Below are 21,515 nucleotides of genomic sequence, written 5' to 3' on the forward strand. Positions count from 1 at the left end.
ATAGTGAAGAGGTGTACACTATACACTTTGCTATGAGGGAAATGTTGCCCGGACAGCGTCGGTACGGCATACTCTTATAGTGAAGTCAATGGTTCTTTTACGTGCACACCAACGTTAACTGACCGGAAGTCATGCTGCAAAATCCCGTGGAACTTTCTCGATCAACCTCGCCCTCCTGGTTAGTGCGCCACATCGATTCCCTAACCAACGAGAGATGTTCTACCATTGCCCTCTATCTCAGTCACGGTGGTTTATCACCACCTCTATTCTTCGAAGATATTAGATCCTTCTTTGACATTTCAAAGGACAGTGAAAAACAAAGCAAATGACATTGCTTAGTGATAAACTTCAATGCAACCGCCATACGAGAAGCAACTCAAATCCGAGAAACAAAAACACCTACCTCAATCGTTCTTCTATAAACAAATTTAAAACCATCTGCCGATACTAAAATCTTTCAATGTGAGATAAACAACCCAAAATATGGAGAAGGAGCCAAATATTGGAACAAAGGGCCCATAACACAGGCTCGAAGCAGCCATATACGATCTCGTAGCCTAGCATTTAAAGCATCCCCAGTGTACAACTTTGAATTCCTTAATAACTCCAATTAAATCATTTACTCTTATTAACGGTCATAAATTTTATGAGTAAGGGGGTGTGTTTGATTAGTGGTCAACACCTCACAATGACCAGATGGTCCGATAATTCGTCGTTAACCCATAAATCGTCCAAAATAAACACAGTAATGGTCACCTTGTTATCGCTCAGCAAGTGACCATCACATTCAGCATGGATCAGCCTAGAGTATTATCAATGTCGGTGTTGTTTGATCGCTATAATAACACTTAATCCCCATAAATCAGAGCGATCTGGGATTAGCACAGTAAGGATAAATATTGTGATAATTTAAAGGGATAAGCTGGTGTCGGTAGTGTCAGAAGCGAGAGTGACTGAATGTGGGATACTAAGGTCGCCCATAGTTAATATCACTAGGTGGCATGCTCTTAACACGAAATCTATAAATCTTTGATTGAATTAGTTACTACTATTCTCTAGATTAACGCGGCTAGTATAAATAAATGAGATTTATTTTCCCCGGTCGGTGGTCAGAAAGAACGTTGATTATCATTTCACTCAATCGTTATGCTCTTAATAACCCGGTCAACAGTTTTTGACGAAGACGTATCGCTAACTAAGAATATGTCTTCCATAATGCACCGGGAAGCACCATATTATGACCGATATCAATAATAAGAAAACAGTCAATGAGTGATTTTAGCTTAGAGATGAGTTAACAGATATTCGGAAGCTTCTCGTAACTTTGTAAAAGCTTGGTTTACCAGCTTGAGTTCTTGATAATTTCAAGAACGAAACATTTCCACCACTGGGAACCGCCCTGTCTCCAGAATTAGAAACCACGCCATAAGTATACAGTTGAGACTCGTGGGATTCCAAGCATTGAAGACGATTTGGGAACTGAGCTTAAGAGAATTATCTCACCGGGGTTTCTTAGTTTACGTATAAGTTTAGTAGCTTGGATTTCCAAAAGAGCAAGAGTTCTTGATAATTTCAACTATGAAACATTGTCATCAGTGGGAATCGCCTTGCTTCCAGAATTAGTAAACCACCATACAGATGTGCAGTTTGGACTCGTCGTTTCTTGCATTGAAAACTGATCTTATTTAAGAGAATTATCCTTGAAATTTTGCATTTTAGCGTTCAACATGCTTTCAGTGGGGAATACCAACATCTAATAGAGCTTTCACAAGAGACAATGCTGTACACAATATCTTACCATCTAACTAAACCATTATTTTCAAAAAAAAAAAAAAAAAAAAAGAGAAAGAAATCGACAAGTATTTCCACTTTCAATTACTGTGTTTTAACAAAACATAATCAGATAAAATATAGATCTTTTGTGTCATGCTACACACCATTAATAATTAAAATGCCTACCGAATTACTTGATATAAACTGATAATAATCTGCTCCATTTTCCACTAACAATAGATTACATTCATTTATAAGGAATGTCGACCTAATTACACCATGCAATTTATTTTCTTTTGGTTGAGACTACTTGAGACTCATAGAGATTCTAATTTCTAATAATCGTGGGGACCGCGGTGACTCAGTGAGTAAGCCACTGTCTAACTAACCGGGGATATCGGGTTCCCCCTTGTCACTGCTTCGGGCAGAGGGCCTGGCAAGGATCAATGTCTAATCCTTCGGATAAGACTAAAAAAACCTTCGTTAGCCCAGTTGCTGTGGAACAAGTAGGACGTTTAACTCCATTTCATTTTGAATAATCTTTAAATCACGAACCGCTTTGTTGCTAGTAGAGATAAATCAGGTATTTTTTTACCCAGAATAATTTGTATACAAGGATATAGTCATGTAAACATTTACCTACGTAAGCGCTTTAAAAGATAAAACAAATCTACATTGTTCTGAACTTGATACTTGAAACTTTTCACCATGATGTATACCCAAAAACTAAATGTGTGATAAGTTATTTCATCTGAGAAAGAAACAAAGCAATTTATTAAGAACCGAGATTGTGCTTCGTTTTAAAGAGTTTTTGTTAAGTTAGATAATTTATGAGAAACGCTGATAAGAGGGGAAAGAATGGATTCCCTAAGTTAGAAAGACATATTATTTATAAGTTTTTCCGCTGAATTAAATGTGACGGATACATTAAGCAGTTATCTAAGACCAAAATGTCAAATATGTGTCAGTGTATTTTGCTCCGTTGTTTCGACCATTAACTGAACTAGTTTAAAACGAAAAGACCATGAAACATTTATAGCATTAGACGTAAAACGAGAGTTCTCTTTTTTCTCTCGAAAAAGCCATAAAGATTGAGCATACCTGCCTGCTACTTAATTAATTAACTAACGTTTATAACTTAATTAGTTTTAATGGTTAAAACAACTTTGATCTTTGAAGCTTATCAAGAAACAGGTAGTTTAGTTAATTAAGCAATTGGACGTTATAATTAATGGCTATGAAAATCTAAATCAAATCATTGACTTTGATTTTCAGTTGTTCACGTAATTCTGGCACTAAGTGACACTGACTATTGATGTAGCCCCGATTAAATTTATGATAAAATGGACGATTATCTAGAAATAACAGATACGTTATTCATGTATAATCGGTTACTAACTATAAATCCATAACAACAGAGTTCTGAAAATCTATATCGGTTCTTCGTATTATCCTACTTTTAACATTAATTGGCACCGATTAGGCCTATTAACATTGAACCGATTAAAAGTATATTCCTAGATTATTTAATTGTAAATATGAAAAAGATGCAAGAACCGGGATACAACAATAAGTATGTATACAATTACACATTGTACCTCGACGATTGTGTCGTTAACCAATTAAAATGGAGGCGAAACAAATTTCTTACTAGTTGTTCCCGTTTTCAGTTCACCCCACGCTACGCTTTCCGCTCATTTAGCGTTTTTAGGCAAGTCTTCTAGGAGACACTTGTCTGCGATTGTACCTTGGGTGGAAGCGGACGTAAAAATCTCAAAAATAGAACCTGGGTACGACAGAATTATCTCCCTAAGAGATGTCACTGTCGTAGGTCCTTAAATTAGAAATCTCAATTCAAGAAACAAGAAATATAGCACTAATTTTATATGCAGAACAAATATTATGGTGTAGTGTCAGTGAAGGATGTTGGTATGTAAATATATCTCGATCTTTGACATTATTATTACTAGGTCGTGTATCTAATGTAGGTTTACATAAACTACATGTATCAACAACATATAGGTATTTTTTTATGGCGGGGCTCTCAGCAATATTTGATCCGGCCATAAAAATGACACGGAGTTGAAATAAATACATAAATAGCTGGTCATAAAATACATACCAAGTAGGATCAGTGATAGACAAAAATCCAATAAAAATATGATACATGGGGGGCGGCTAGCCTACATGTGCTTGAAAACCAATCTTTATATCAACTTTGACTATCCACAAATAGCGAATATAGTTGAGAATATATTATTTTTTAATAAATAAAATTAATATACACTTTTAGCTATTTGTATATAACTGATTTTAGCCTATCGATTAGAAATTGGGTTTTAACGGTCGTTGAAGTGTGAAATATTGCCAATATCTCACAGCCAACCCAGGTCGTCTGGGGCAATACAGAAATCTCTTTAAGTTTAAAAGCTTAATACGAGATGAGCTCGGAGGTGGTCTCCTTTAAGAGTGCCGATATCAAATGTCGATCATATTCAAAGATAATATACTTCAAATTTTAATATTGAAAGCGAAAGCTGTACGTTAATAGATTTAGCAGATCAAATAACAACCTAGCAAAAAAACCAAGACAGGAAGTTGGAGGATTAAAATTCGATTATACTCAGTGCACTTACGAAAATGGATTTCTTCTACAACTGACATATTAGAAAGAAGCCAGCTTAACCATATATTATTATCAGAATGAGATATATTAGCAGAAGTAGATATCGTATCTACAAAGCAATAGTTCGTAACATATGCAAAAACTATTAGAACAAAATTAACAATAACTATCAGAACCAAATAACAGTAACTATAGAACATAAAATAACAATAACTAAAAAAAAAGCTAAAAAAAAAACCACAACAAAAACTAAACAATAACTTTTACAAAAAAAACAATTACTATTACAAAAAAAATAACAATAACTATAGCTGTTAGAACAAAATTAACATTAACTATTATAACAACAAAATTAACTATTAGAACAAAATACATTTAGTTACATCGATACACGAATATTAATATTGTGAACCTTCATGTTTGTTTATGCGTTATGTAAACGGCTGTCTTGCGACGAGGATAGCAGTTTATAACATATACAGCAGAAACTATATTACAATAACTATTATAACAAAAACACGAGTTACAATATAAATAGTTGCATCGACACATGTTGAATGATATATACATTCATAGGTTTATTTGAATAAACGGAGTACGAGTGGATATCCCGGACTTGGGGCAGCTGTTCGTAACACAGCAATAACAACAACTATTAGAACAAAACAGAAGTTTAAATATACATAGTTACTTCCACACATATGTTGACTATTGTAAACTTTCGTATACGTTTCTCTGAATATGCGATGTATAATAGGGCACGTGTATTCTGGACTGAGTGTAGATCTTGTATTTTTTTCTTATTATCACATACAGTAAAAAAAAATACAATTTTGTCTGGATCAACATAAAATAAAATAAAACCAAGTACGAACAATCCAAACCATTAGACAAAATTCGAAGTCCTAAAAAACGGTATAGGCAAAATAGTGTAATCAGCAAATGGACTGTTCATCGTATACAAAATACACGACAAATCACAAGATCAGTATTTTTCTTCTGAATATATATGTTATAGCATTTTGAATAAAATGCATATTCAACTCTGTTAATACGTTATAAGTGTATTAGCTGATAAAACCGAGACTTACCCAAATAGCACATATCTCTTCACATAATCTGTAGGCGAAGATAATCCCTGAATCCACAGTATATAGATATGTTGACAGATTAATCCTACAGTAAATCCTGATAAATGGTTAGAATATTTTGATGTTCTCTCTTCACGGTCTAAACCAATTCTGCTTATAAATAATTCTTAACACACCAAATGAAACAAAATGTCCACTTTGAAGTCCGCGTATTAATGTAATCTTCTAATTTATGATTATTGACAATCATAAAAAGTGATGTAAGACTCAGAAACTTTATAGAAACAATCCACACTACTCTTTGATATTTCTTTTGATTTAAGCGTCTTTTGTTGACATGGGATGTAAATTCCAATATATCCAATGTAGACTTCTCCAAGAAAAGTGGTCGTTATCTTGTTATAAGAATCCCTCTAGTGGCTGGTCTCGACACATCTAATCTGTGTTTATCTCGGGACTTATAATGCTAATAGCCGACACAGTTGAAAGCGAGATGTTGTCTTGTCAGTTACCGTGTAACGAATGGTGTTTAAGAGCCTGGGTTGTTAGCGTTGGTAGCTAATCTCGCTTTTACTCCCAATACGTTATAAACTATATCGTACATGACACGTGGTTTGTGTAGGTACTAGGTATACTATATAGACACTGTTATACTTATATATTGATATACTGTCTAATAGAAAGTTTATATATCACATACATCAGTTATAATTCTTCTAAAGTTTACCTGAAAGATAAAATAGTATTTGATTTATGATACGAATATTGTGTTTATACAACACCTGCATACACGCAAAAGATAACATTATGCTTCTGAATTCGATGCTCAAAAGGCTAAAGGTAGCGATAGGTGTTGTGTACGATGGCTTGTGCGTACTTTTTCTAAAACACCTTATGCCACATCCATAAAAAATGTCAACACAATACTTTGATTATTTTGAGACAAACATATCGTAATTTTTGTTCCCATGATTACAGATGCAGTGCTCGATAGGGTACTTTTGCCGAGACACCGGCGTCTCCACCCACTCTTCCTCGATTTTCAACTGTTAAGGACTCACCTATACACGAGTGGACCTCGGTTTTATATCCCACCCGAGAGACTATAGGTAAAATTACATGTCGGTCTCGCAGGCGTCATTCCCGATGTGAAAGCCGGGATGGAAAAATCTCTGAAGGTTTCATAGCCCATATCGGGATTTGAACTCGGTGACAATTTTATTTACGACAAGTGCTTTCTAGTATTTACCGAACAACGATGCTACTCTTTTCGTTAAAAATTCGTTAAAACCATGCATTGAATACAAATCCAGTATATCGAATTCATATTGCCGAAGATTCTTTTACGCGCACGTCGAATTTTTGTCCCACCCAAACGAGTATACGTTGTCCCTTGTTAGACCGTCCGTTCTCCAGCGCCACGGAAAATCCCAATGAACTGCCTCGGTCAACATAGGAATCGAACACAGAAAGTCCATGTTAGTCAGCCAACGACTTACTCACTGAACCACCGTGGTTCCCCGCCTTAAATGCAACACGATGTAACGTTCCATATAGTATAACAAAATCAGTAAAATCCTTACTTATAAACCTGTAACGGTAAATCTCTTTGATCTTTGGGGTATATTCTATGCCCGGAATAAATTGCGGTCAGAAAGACGGGGGGGGGGGGATATATACAGGTAAATTTGGGGTTATTCTTATGAAAGTTTTTCTTTAAACCTGTAACGGGTTATTCTTCCAGGGTAGGCATTTTTTCCATAAGAAAACATGATATAAGGTTTTTCTTGTGGGAATTCTGGGATATTCTCATCTTGCGTAGATGTAAACATAGACGGTTTATATTATAAGCAAGATAAAGTCCTCGACTTCGGTTATGCTGGGGAAGAAAGACTTCAGAAAAAAAACCCTCGACAGAAAAACCTCGGCCTACCGGCCTCGGTTTTTCTTTCTCTCGGGTTATTTTCTTCAGTCTTTCTTTCCCCAGCATAACCTCAGTCTCGTGCTTTATCCTACACAGAAAACAGGTATGGAAGCCATTGAAATGCACTATGGATAGTACTTGTTTTGAATTTCCTGTTAGTGAAAATAGTTTTAACACAGAGATTGCATAACAATGCACAACAACAACATAATCGAAAACACATTTAAATATAGGACAAGGTTCCGACAATTAGTGGTTATATATACAAGGCTAAGTGCGAATAGAGAATAAAGGTATAGCACCATCTTGTATTTCAACAGTTCCGAGACTTCTTAAAGGGCAAATCCCGATTGTATTTTGGTGAATAAAACTGCTTAATTTTGTGATAAAAACCCTTAAAATTCTCTACCTTAGGGCCGAGCAACTAACTCAATATACATGATACATTTGTAAACAACTTAAACCCACCAGTCTTCATCTGGAAATGGAGACCGGTGTCCCAAGCTGTATTATACTGTCTAGATCGAACCAGACGTTTATTTTATAAAAATAAGGTGTAGGTGAAATTTACCTTTTGTTATCAAGTACAACACATGGGTACTGCACCGTATAGCCCTCTAAAGGAACGACAATCGATTATCAGTTCACCCAACGAAAAAACTGACCCGAAATCTTAAAAGAGTTACATGTCCGGATAAGCGGTTTTGACGTTCACGTTCAAACGACTCAATCTTTTGAGCTGAAATGTTGAGACAAGGTTAATACACCATTCCTCTATATTTTGGCACTGAAATTTCATATGTACACGGACTTTTTTTGAGACTCTGTTCAAATCGGGATTGTCCCTTTAATAAACTGACACTGGTTGTAATCCCGGGGTTGCAGAACAGTAGCCCCCCCACCACCTTCACATTCCAAGAGTAACCATAGAAATATTATTACTTTATTCAAAATGACCCTAGTATTATGTTGCGGGGACGTTAAACTCTGCCCCACCCCATAATACGAAAAATGGATACCGTTAAGGATATCGCGAAGTCACGGTCAAAATAGAAATGAAAATTGCCATATGCTAGTCAAAATAGCCGAAGTTTTATATCGAGGAAATGTTAAAGCCTATTCCACTCCATTTTACGAAAAATGGACACTGTTAATGATGTCCCGACGCCAAGGCCAAACCAGAAATTAGATTCGGCTATTTTCTTATCCTTTCAAATATATAGACGCTTGCTTGATTCTCAATTAACTAACTAATTCTGGTCTAAAAGGCATTGCGTCGTCTTCTACTTCGTTATACCAGTCAGTGGGGAATCCAAATTTGTCGGCTATTAACACCGATGTGTGATTGTCGGCAATTTGTTTTGAGAGTATTTAACGACTGCTTACAGTAGCACCACGCTTGCTCTTTTAATCTGTTCACGAAAGAAAGAGATAGCTAACTTATTTAACACTTAATTACTAAAACACAGACAGTTAAAAGTGATAATTCGCACACTTAAAAAGAACACATTCTACGGTAACTATCCAAGACTGATTACAAACCCTAAACAAACATTATCAGACAGATTGACGACTTTATATAATTTGTAGTTTTGTTACTGGGATTAAGAAAAGGGTGCATGCGAGTAAAAAGTGTTTTGAAAACAGGGCGACCAGAACACCGAGGGCATGTGGTGGTGGGGGAGGGAGGATGGGTCAATAATTTTTAAATATGTCTTCAGTAATTTAGCCCCTACCCCTAAATATGGATTTTGGTTCCGACTCGCGTGGAAAATGTTATCGTAAAAAGAGTTCCACTACTCGTTTTACTAGCACCGTTGGTGAAATATCTGAGTTTTAACTTTTGCTTGATAGCGCAGTAATCTCTACTAGACAAAATAAAAATGCACTTCAATTTACCTTATCAAGAATTATTTTATTTTGGCACTAATGCGATTAATGTTTATTCAGTGCGGGTATGAGGTTTAGTGTGGTTTATCATGTGAATGTAATAACATGCACTTGGGGTTTAAATCCGGGAGCCGCGGCGACGCAGTGAGTAAGACACTGACTCTCTTGATCAGTGGTGCTGGACGGAGGGACTGGCACAAGAAACGGTGTTTAATGTGGTTTAAATTGTGAAATTTCAAAAGACACACTTCGTAAAAATTCGGGAATCGAAGTTACTTGGAGAGTAAGGCGATGGTTCTCTGACTAGGAGGTCCCAGGTTCAATCCCGGTGTAAGCCGAGAAGGTTCCTTGGGATTTTCCGCCCTTGTTTCTTCTAGTTAGCGGTGCAGGACGGAGGGCCTGTAATGATCATTGTCCAGCGGTTCGGATGGGTTGAAAACAGTAGTCCAGTGTACACATTGGCGTGCATGTTCAAGAACCGTGGGCATGGCTTATTCCCGTCTTCATTCGCCCAGATGGAGTCGAAAAGTAGGACGTTAAACCCCAATTCATTTCATTAAAATCGCGGTCGGTAGTTTATCTGATAACGGTCAATATACAATGTAGGCCGATAGTCGATGTTAGAACCAGTTGACAGACGGTAGAATTGTACCATATTTCTGTCAGTAGTCCAGTATTACAGTTTAAACTATAAATCAGGAATTTAGGATGTAATGAAAACTATAAATATCCAATTCCTGTCAATACTGGAAGATAGAGAGGAGAAAATGATTTTACAGGAGGAGATAAATCATCGAAGTTTAAAGCTAGAAATTGTTTTTTATCCTTCATATAAATCCTGGTTGAGATGGACTACCACTAGAATAATTTTAGCATTTTAATACGAATGAAGATGAAAATCCTGGATGGGCTGGACTACTACTAGAAAAATTTTAGTTATACTTTTGTAACTTTCATAAATGAAACAACTCTACCACAGCTCACCATGGACGAAGGAAATAGATCATTATCAGCTGAACGTAAATCATCGTACGTTACATCCGCGTTCTCATGGTCAAAAGCCCTTTTTAGTGATAATTAGCTTATTTAAAGGAGAGGCTACATAAATATTTTAGTGAATAAAGCTGGTTAATTCTAAGTGAATACTTTTGTAAATCTCAATTATATCTTTTCGGAGGAATACAAACTTTCAGTTTCAATGTGGAGGTTGGTCGTAATTCCGTAAATTCCACGCGATGTAAGTGCCTGGAAAATCAATATCTATTGCCTTAAAAGGATGAATTTAAGGGACATGTTCTAGCTCAGACACCCACATTTAGTGGACAACGTAACTGCTATTTTCCACCAATTTATACATACACTTACTAAATGAAATAATCAGTGTTCAGTATGCGTTATGATGTTGATCACGCCCACATCCTACTATGCCAAACATGACAACTCTATATGAACAACACTGATACAAAAGTTTTGACATATCCGTTTATTACAGTTATCATCCGTTTTGGGACGACCCTGACGTTTCAAGGAAGTGACGTCGGACAGTTTTCACGATGTCATTTTGTTTATCGCGGTCTAATACACGCATAGTCTTTCAACCTTTTAACTAATCGATCATTAACATACGTGTACATATTTATATATATATATATAATCAACTAATCGATCATTTACATACTAATAGGGAAGGTTATCAAGTGTCTGGGTAGAAGATCAGATCATATAAAATATGTCACCTTGTCTGGAACCAGTCCTGGTTAATCCCGACAAACGTTAGTCCTTCTTATCACATTGTCAAATCACATTCCACATATATTTCTGGAGACCAAGCATCTTTTACAAATTTAAAGCAAGTCTCACACAAAGCATCTTTTACAAATTTAAGGCAAGTCTCACACGGACGTGCGTTAACCTGACATAGATAGTGCGTAGGGAGACTCCGTGGTGACGCTACATGTACGTCACTCTGGCGTCACCTCAAGTATTTTTGGCCGTCAATTGCCTCGAAAACCTTACGCAAGTACTGCGGCTGTGGATGCGTCACATCTTGCAAAACTGAGTCACTCATAGAAATATAAATATTTATATATTTCTTTGGCGTTAATATTTGCGTCACCTTTGTGGTAACGTGAATTTGTCAGAACTTCGAACATTATGAAAAAATGCCGCGGCGTTTGCGACACCCGTGCGGTACCTTTACGCCACGCAACAACCGACGCACAGCTGGCGCTGCACAAGGATGGTGCTTGCTTAGCTGAGAAGGAGAGTCGTTCGAATGAGGCGTAAACCTGAAGTTGCTTGTACAAATTTGTAGTGCACGTAAAATACCCCTCGTAATTCGGAAACGCCACTGTGCGGTCAAAATTCCCCTCTCTCGCCTGTTACATTTAACCAGTCATACAAATTAACATATGTTAGTTTCAAATGACGAAAGTATTGCGTTGACAAACCGTTAAAACCGATTCCATGCCATGCTCCAGTGAGTTAAATAATTTGGGAGATGATAATTTTAGGCCGGTTGGGGTGGTTCGGGAATTTCCGGAGTCCGCAATGGCCGCTTTAAATAAATGATTATGAGTAACACTAACCCATTTTAGAAGACTGAACTTGGATCCAATGTACCTTTTATCCCTCTAAAAAGAGTTAGGGTTAGTATTCCCCAAGATACCCATTTATATAAAGCGGCGATTGTGGAGCCCGGAAATTCCCGAACCGGCCTACACTTAGCATCTACCAAATATTTAAAATAAACATGGATTGTAAAATAGCAACCACGCATTTATACCGCATGATAACAGAACATAGATGTTGCTACCGACTGTCATTAGCAATTACAACTGCGTCCCAACCTCTGACATAGTTTGTAACAATATGCCTTGCACTATTATTATTCTTGATATGAAACGAACGATAATATCTAGCCTGTCATGTCCGCAGGGAAAATAGTTGAATAAAATGGCAAAAAAAGAAATAGAAAAATATTCATCACCTATTTTGTTTCCATGATTGTCAAGGGAAATAATAGACAATGGAAAAAAAAAGAAGAATATTAGAAAAAAATACGAACCATTATTATGATGGGCTAGAATATTTAAAATCCCCCTTTGTTGACATTAATTAGCCGTCAAGTAGTATTTGCGAAGATTTGACGGCTGTCTGATTATTCTAGATTTTAATCAGTGAGGGATCAATATTGGATGCGATGATAAATTATATAAAAAAAAAATAAATAAATAAATAAATAAAAGAGAGAGCGATGATTTGTTGATTTGTAAACCTGCTGTGCTAAATATGGTATATAATCTATAGGCCCTTAAAAAGTTAATTTCCTACAAAAGTATTTATCGGGTGGTTATTTTCAATAAAAGTATGGGCAACTTTGGTATATATATGGACAGTAGAAACATCCAATTTTACTAGAAAAATATTGGATTCTTTGAAAAACACATGGAGCGCATACAGGACAAAAATGTAAGGGTTTCCCTAACCGGCAACCCGACGATAAGGGATGTCTGTTCGAGTGGCGTCAAAGGTTGCACACGAAGATTGTCTGCGTTAGTGAGCACTTGATGTATATGTTGATAAACTTGATGGTGAGCTTAAACGCACAACAGTTTCTGAGATAAAAAAAAAACCCGCGAATAATCCGAGAAATGGACAGCGATTAAAGACAGTATCGTCATGTTTATGGAATAAATTCTCCTCCGGCTTCGCACCCGTTGCTAGGTACCGCTCCAGCTCAGTCACGTGACACAAACATGACTTCTTTTATTAAGATTTTTTTATAGCAGGGATATTCCCTGGTGAATGCAATATTTTAAGAAGGATTTGAAGCCAAATTTTGATGGATTAATTAGTTTAATATGTTTACAGTCCAAATATATCATCAGATCACCCAGTTTGTACACGGGAATGTACCTTTAACGCAAAATGAAATGAAATGGGGTTTAACGGCCTACTGTTCTGCTCCGACTGGGCTAATAAAGACGGGCATATGCCACTGAGTGTGCTATGAGGGAAATTGTACCCAGGCAGCGGCGCTACGGCCTAATCTTATATCGAATTCCATCTGCCAAGGGTTGTTTTCTTGGCATGCCAATATGTACACGGGACCTCGGTTTTCCGTCCCACCCGAACGTCGTCCCTTGGCAAGCCTCCCCCCCCCCCCGTCCTGCACCACTGACAAGGGGGGAAACTTGCCGGAAAATCCTGATGAACTTTCTCGGCCAACACTGGGTTCCAACACGATGTACAAGCTGATTATAAAGGTAAAAGCAAATGAGAGCTAAAACCTTGAGAATGTCCTTGAAATGTTAACACAAATACAAGTCATTACACATTCCTGATAAATATACCAATTAGAGATGAGTAGGTTTGTTATATTTAACATCAATCGTTCATCAAGATTTATAAGTAAACAACAATCATAAAATATTATTTGGCCCATTTGTCATTTACAGAAAGGCAAAACAACTGATCAAAGAAGCAAAGCATCTTTTTGGTTGTCATTAGTCAGCATGTGTTGTCATTTGTCTTAAACATTCATAATTCAAGGCAAATAATCTGTATATAAATCATAGCTGATCGTTAAGTGTGTACAGTAGTATGCAGCCATTACGATATACACACAGAAATCGACTAATACAAATACTCAATGATTGTTGATATTTTATTATGATGCGATTGTTAAACAAATGGACGCTATCGACTGTCAGCAGCGATTTATTTCACTTGATTTGAGTTATTACTTCCGGATCAAAATCAATGTCAATGACAGATCTAAATTCGTTCATAGGTCAAACGGACCGCGGAAATAACCGCAACAGCCACGGATCCGTTCTGATTAAAGTCGGATATTTTTCAATTCGTTTAATTTAGTGTCATATTCGATATTAAAATTTTATATCATACCCGATTAACAAGTTCCATCGAAAGTGTTCTCACTTGTGTACTGTAAACAGCCAATGAAGACACAGCTATTCCACGTCAAGCCATTTATTTGTAAACCCACTAAAATCTATCTTACAACTGAGCCGATGTCAATCTCGTTCTGATTGAATCTAATGTGGCGTAGAAAATCAAAACCATAAACACGAACCGAAATGAGGATATACATTTAATTACATTTGATGACAGAGATAATTATGATGCCTAAAAACTGCATGTATTTTAACTGCGAATGGACTAGTGGAGGAGTCAAAACAACCCCGTGCATCTGACCTGGTTTTCCAAAATAATGAAACAATAATTATACAACGGGAGAACACATAAATATACAAAAAGCACACATTAAAATTCTACATTTGACCAGACTCGAGAGAGAACACAGGAAGCAGTCACAAAAATCCCTAGGTTAGGTCTAGATATTAAGGCCAACTGCAGATCCAAAGGTCAAGTGATTCAAGTGATGTAAACAGGGCTAGCACTAACCCTAGTCCTAATCCACAATCTCGTCAACAATCAAGAGAACACAGGAAGCAGTCACAAAAATCCCTAGGTTAGGTCTAGATATTAAGGCCAACTGCAGATCCAAAGGTCAAGTGATTCAAGTGATGTAAACAGGGCTAGCACTAACCCTAGTCCTAATCCACAATCTCGTCAACAATCACGTGCCCTAACAATAATCTCGCAAACTTGACGAAATCTGCAGTTGGCCTTAATATTTAGACCTCACCTTCTTGACTGATTTCCAAAAGTCAGAGACACTGTAAATACTGTAATGAATATTCGCATTTACACTGCAAGCACACGATAAACTCCAGAAGCTTCCATTATAACTGTTTTGAACTTATCTATTGAGAAGTGTTTTGTATAGAAACGATTCCAACTCATCACATTCCTATTATAAGCAAGAATCCGCTCTTTAATATTCTGCATTATTTAAAAGAACATTTTGAGAAAAGAGAAAAATATAACCATGTACAAATTATTTGTACGGTGAAGCTTCTACTAAACCTTGTCATAAAATGGAGCCATAAATCCATAAAATGATGCAAATGACCCAATGTTAACACACAGCGAGAATAAATGCTCTTAAAAAACCCAATAAATCATACACGATAGACTTTTACTACAGATTCAAGAAATCTTAAAAAATATAATCAAATGCATTCTACTCGTCAAAATACTCGACTTGAACCATACACCATTTATATTGTTCTAAGTGTAGACTTCAACATTCGGGATAAACAGTTAATTTTCATACGAAAGGCGAGTGGAAGATTTATTTGAAAACTTTAGATTTCGATATTATGACCAATGTATTATTTATTGGATTCCCACGCATTCTTTGATGCCCTTCTGATTGCTGCACATTGGGAAACGCTTCTATTGTCTTTTTGTCCAGGGAGACAGGTTGGGTGTTAATGTCATCTGTCGCCCAGGACTTTAAAATATTCCAAACCTTGAGTCAGGCCTTTTGAGCAATGTAGTTCATAGGTGGGGTCTTAGTCGTTCATTCGTTCGCGGCCTGTTGCAGGGTTTAATGTCGGCTTCCACCGAAGGTGCGATCGCAGACGTGGAGTAAACTAACACCTCTATATCCAAGCCAAATACGCTAAGGATCGAAAACAGGACAGCTCACATCAACCACTCACCGGAGTTGCACATTCACTATGACTTTATAGGGTTTGGGTTAGTTGACAATTCTGTAAGCGTCTAATATAAGGAACAGATTCAACTTTCATCAACTTGGACATATAACATGTACTATGATTTGTACGGACATAAAGGTTTTCATTGTATACCACTTGAGATTAATAATATAGACTATGGACAATTTAACTGATCGATTTGTTTCTCTCCAGCAACAAATATCAAACATGGTTGTATCCAATATATGTTATCCCTATATACTAAAGTGATATAATAACTAAGCTAAGTCAGCATCGACCCTATATTAATATCAGACGATAGGGACATATTATTGGCACTGTTAGCATCTCTTAATCAAATCATACGATAAATGTAAACGAACGTGAAAACATTAACCTCAAGGGTATCAGAGCCAGGACCCCATGCTGTAGCCTAATGGTAATGTTTTGTATGAAGTGCTTGAAGGTAAACTATAAATTAGCGAGAAACTAAGTATATGTGAGTATTGTGGTACTTATATTGAAGTAGGGTTTATTGGGTATAGTTTATATATCTACAAGGGTAAAGAGGCTAAATTTTATGAGTATATATTACAATATTGTTAATTCAAGTTGACGTTTCGGAAGTTACAACGGGTTTAAAGTAACCAAGTCTTTAACTCATTATCACCCAGGTTAGCACGTGCGTGCTGTATCATACGGCATGTCATTGAGTCAACTGGCGTGGTTTCGAATCCCCGATTGTATGTGACAAGGAGTAGGGTCGCCTGTCCAACCTCGTGGGTTTTCTCCGGGTCCTCCGGTTTCCTCCCACTGCTAAAGACCCCTACGCGCAAGCGAATTATTGAAATAAAATTAAACCATATGTTAGTCCCGAAATGACCTAGTTTGTGTCGAGTGGACGTTAAACCCCATTTCTCTCTCTCTCTCTCTCTCTCTCTCTCTCTCTCTCATCCACAGTCTTCGACATTGCAAACACGACTTATTGGTTAATTTAAATAAACATTCATGATTTTATCTTACCGTGTAAAGATGGGCTCAATTTTAAACTTGGCACGCCAGAATGCTTTAGAGCGCCATTTGTAATGAAGTGACTTGTTGAACGAGGCTCGGCATATCCGACAAAGAAAGACTACCGACGTAGACTGGATTGACCAGACGCCAAAGACTGTCATTTAATTTCCATTCTTCGTATATTTCGCCGAACATAACTGATCAGAAATTACAGTAAAAACAGAAACGATTGAACGTAAATCAGTTCATATACATTCATATTACATTATCATATGCGTTGCAAAAAACAAATAATAGCGATTTAACTCCTTTAAAGTCATAAATACGTAATTAAGAAGAATAAAATAAAATAGGCTTAGCGTCTCGCCAAAGCTTTTATCTAGGTCATTTTGAAACAAGCGTTATGGTAATTTGTATTTTTAAAGATACATCCCCTTGGGCATAATTAGGTCATTTGTTCGACCGACTAAATGTTTTTATTTCTAACTGAAATATAGACACAGGTCTACAGCAAATTATTGGTCAATTATTACACAGCGTCAGCCAGTAGGTCTAACATTGCCAGCTTAGCGCGCACATTGCTCAAACATTACAAGATATCTCCATGGCGGCTGCATTTACATCTACAGTTTGCGTTAATAAAGATTTTAGCAACATATCTATCGTTTCAGGTGTTTTGGACATGTTTTGAAATAATGGTTATGTCTTTAGGATCCCGAATGTTGAGAAAATACATCTCTAATTGAGCAAAGCTCCAGAGGGAAATTTACTCAGAGGCAGCCAGCAGCGGTATCATCTAATCTTGAACGAATTTCAATTTCCAAAGCCAAAGGATCTATTATATTATGTTTTAATCTTTACAAGATAACCCGTATTTAAAATCTTGGATGAACGTGAAAGCGCCAAAGCGACGAATCACTCTATGACATTCAACGACACTGCAAGAAATTTTAAAACACGACTTTTTGAATCGCTGAAAGGGACGTAAATCTATAGAATTCAAATTTGCTAAAGGCAGATTTAACAAAACAGTTTCCAACTTCTAAATAAATGTCACTTAGCAGTAGAATTCATGGCACCATGTACAGGAGGGATCATGATATAATCTCAGACAACAATATATTACTCTTAAAAGAACCATTCACAGAAAATAACACGAGAGCAATATTTCTTTTTAAAAGTTGTTCCCAGCACTTTGTTTAAGAAAACTACACGTGTTCTAGTGTTACTTTACAATGGAACTAGTCAGAATCAAAACATTCTTATATAAGTCTGGCTTTTAAACTGATGAAATCAAGTCTTAAATGTGTTTATTGACCTGAAAGATTCTGATTTAGGTTAGAGGTGAATTCTTCTCCCAGGTGCTATTGGCACCAACACGCACCTGACTAGAGTGGCACCCCTTGATCTCGAGTAAAGCGTATCTTATGGAATTTACCTTCTGAAAATGCCAAATAACTAAGTAAATTACTCAGACAATCAGAGGATAAATTGAGGTAATTTGGAAGAAATTTTGTATTTTTCGATAGGCAGGGGGCAGTGCCAAAATTTCATAATAAAAACCACCCTCCTCAAGTATTCTGTGATGTTAAAGTTCACGATGGAAACCTACTGGGTTAGCATCTACCGAAAATTTGATACAATGAATTTAAAGAACACACCATGGATTCTTTCTGTAAAACAAAATACGCGAACTTTTAAATTTCTTTCAAACTTTTAATTTTTTTTTACAACTTCTCAATTTCTTCGAAACTTTTTTGTGTAGACGCTGATCTTTCTGAAAAGGCAGGCTTACTTTATAACGTTATTGGCTTTATGACTGGTATAACGCTGTAGCTATTTAGGTGAATGGGCGAAAGGGATTGCCGACATAGAGCAATATGTCTTGTGCAGGACTTAATAATTTGTAGCTTTAAGAACAACACATTTGTAACAACGATAAAGTTCTGTAATTGCAGTTTGGAGAACATTCTTGGCGACATTAGAAAGCTATATAATGTACCCCAGGGCGAAAACTAAAATTGTCCAGCTCAACGATTAATGTTTGAGAAAATGGGCAGATTTAGATGAGATTTTAAGAACAACCAGGGACTATTAAAAGCTCCTTAAGATTTCGAGTGAATACACTGTATAGTGTCTGTATATCATTGAACTAACTAAAACAATAAATAACCAAGTCTAGTAAAATATTCATACCAGTATAATTCATATTATATGGACGTTGACAGGCTAGAGATGATGCGAAGTTGTTTGTCTAATCAAGAATATGGAACGATGTTATGATTATAACAGAAAACCTGTCAGTACTCGGCTAAGAGATCCCATCAATGATTTATAACTGATTTATGGCCTTTGTTTGTTCAAACTTCGCCAACCATTTTTCAATATCTTAAAGAGACAGCGATGCCCTTTCGGTCGTTCATCAAAGAAGTCCGAGTGGCTTGACCCCGTGGTCAGTGTTTATGGATGGGATTTCAATAAGTGCTCGAGAGGTACACGTACTTAACTTTCTAAGGAATTACTTTAGACTGTAAGTAATGTTAAGTATTGGTAAGAAAAATACCTCACACACTCCATGACGTAATTAACATATACCGGAGGGCGCGCTGTTTGTGACGTAATCGGGTAAACCAAGGGTGTTTGTATTTTGATTGGAATTACACGCCTTGTTTTGATCTGTTTAAGGCTAATGATATCTCGAACAAGAACTCCTTGTATTTCTAATTATATCACTGCTCGCGTAAACCGACGGGTAATACATTCGTCACGTGCTTGGTGACGTAACGTCAATAAACCACGATGTAAAATGGCAGTTATTGATACGTCAATCAACCGATGACGTAACTTGTGTAAACAATACAATATTTGTGCCCGGATTTATATCAAGGAAAACGAACTATCGATGTCAATAGCATTAATGCAGATTTAGTTGTCCCCACAAGACAATGTCTAAATATGGTTATATAAGTTTAAGAAGTTAAATGACCCGTGTAAAGGGCGGGATTAAAGAGAAGATGAGTGCCTTTATTGAATTATGCTAATTTTAACTTTCATCTCAGCCGACACACACTTTCTTGTAATGTATACGTTAGTTTTATCTATATGAAAGGAATAATGGCTACTTGTTTATCTAATTATAATAGGTTACTGTGCTGGGTTTTTATCAGGATGTAATACGGGTTATTATCGGGATGTAATGTAAATTATCCTGATTACATTAGATGAAAGGGTTAGGACGAAGAGACGAAGTCAATTCAAATCCTACACAAGACCACAATATTATGAACCTTTAATGTCGAGGAAAACATAAAAAAATCCTTAACGCGGCTGAATGTCATTTTGGATCCCTTGCAAATTACAACATTACGAAAGTTGAATCCCTAAAAGGAGAATTAGTGAAAATGATTAAATTCCGTTCAGAATTTACAAAGAAATGCGGAAATAAAAACTCCACAACATCCAGAATTATCTCTAGACGATATAAACAAGTCAGCACCACGTGGGTTAAATTGATAAATTTCTTTTTGATCCGATTGAATCTAAGCTGGGAGATTATCTATCGCTGATACGATGGGTTTTTTTTCTTGATAAAATGTTGGATAGTCTTTTGGAGAACGCTAGATGGGAGACGGTCCTGCACATTTTAACACATATGACGTCATATGTGGATTGTGGGTTAGGGTAAGGGCTAGGACCTGGAGATTTCGTCAAAGTCTCCAGATATGTAAACAGGGCTAGCCCTAACCCAAACACTGGGCCAAGCCTAACCCTTACCCTAACCCACAATCCACATATGACGTCATAATATGTACAGGACCGTCTCCGATCTAGCGTTCTCCTGGTCTATTTGAGTACAGTTTAGCGTGGATTATGCAGCTTTAATAGTAAATTTGAATTCAAAAAGAGCACCACGACCACAACGTGCCTCTTATAGAAAAAAAAATGATACCACTATCCTCCACCAAAAGCCAGAAATGAAATGGAGTTTAACGTCATACTGGGCTAATGAAGACGGGTAGACGCCATACGAACAGCAATGTAGCAGGAATTCAACCCAATTGGAAGAAACCATGTTTACATAATATGTTGTATTGATTCAAATAAATATTAACACGTCAATCTTCAGTAGTCGTTTCAAGAAAGACGTTTAGTAAAATGTTGAAACACCAAGAAAAGTTGATTATGTCGAAGACCGAACACTAGAAGTAATTATTATTATCTAGTTCGACTTCAGTTCTGGCTACGAGAACAGATGGTCTTAATTGAAAATAAGGAAACGTCTTGTAGAGATAACTTTCTACAAATATTAAATAAACCAAAACGGCTGCTATAATAGAGATGACAGAATAAGATTAACGCTTCTATATGTACAAGAGTATGACCATTTATTATTTCAAGCTGTAACTATTCTCTACAATTTTTAAATAAATTTTCAATACTAAGAATACCAGCACTGCAGATAAGATTAATGTTTCTATATCTACAAAGCGTATGAACACATATTCCACGCATTCGGTACGTTTTTAAAGTAAAATTTTCAATACTGAGAATACTCGCACTGCAAATGGCTGTTATAATTGACATGCCAGGGTAAGATTAACGTT

At 36.5% G+C, this 21,515-nt stretch overlaps 1 protein-coding gene across 2 annotated transcripts in view; it reads right to left on the minus strand.

Moving 5' to 3' along the window:
* LOC126821976 (uncharacterized) overlaps positions 1 to 21,515 on the minus strand; it is a 113,121-nt gene that overhangs the window by 42,054 nt on the left and 49,552 nt on the right. For both annotated transcript variants that reach the window (XM_050550657.2, XM_050550656.2), the window contains exon 2: positions 5,491 to 6,217. The gene's annotated coding sequence lies outside the window, so the exon portion shown is untranslated. The remainder of the gene's footprint in view (positions 1 to 5,490; positions 6,218 to 21,515) is intronic.

The sequence above is a fragment of the Patella vulgata genome, chromosome 5 (assembly GCF_932274485.2).
Source record: "Patella vulgata chromosome 5, xgPatVulg1.2, whole genome shotgun sequence".
In the NCBI taxonomy this organism is placed as follows: domain Eukaryota; kingdom Metazoa; phylum Mollusca; class Gastropoda; family Patellidae; genus Patella; species Patella vulgata.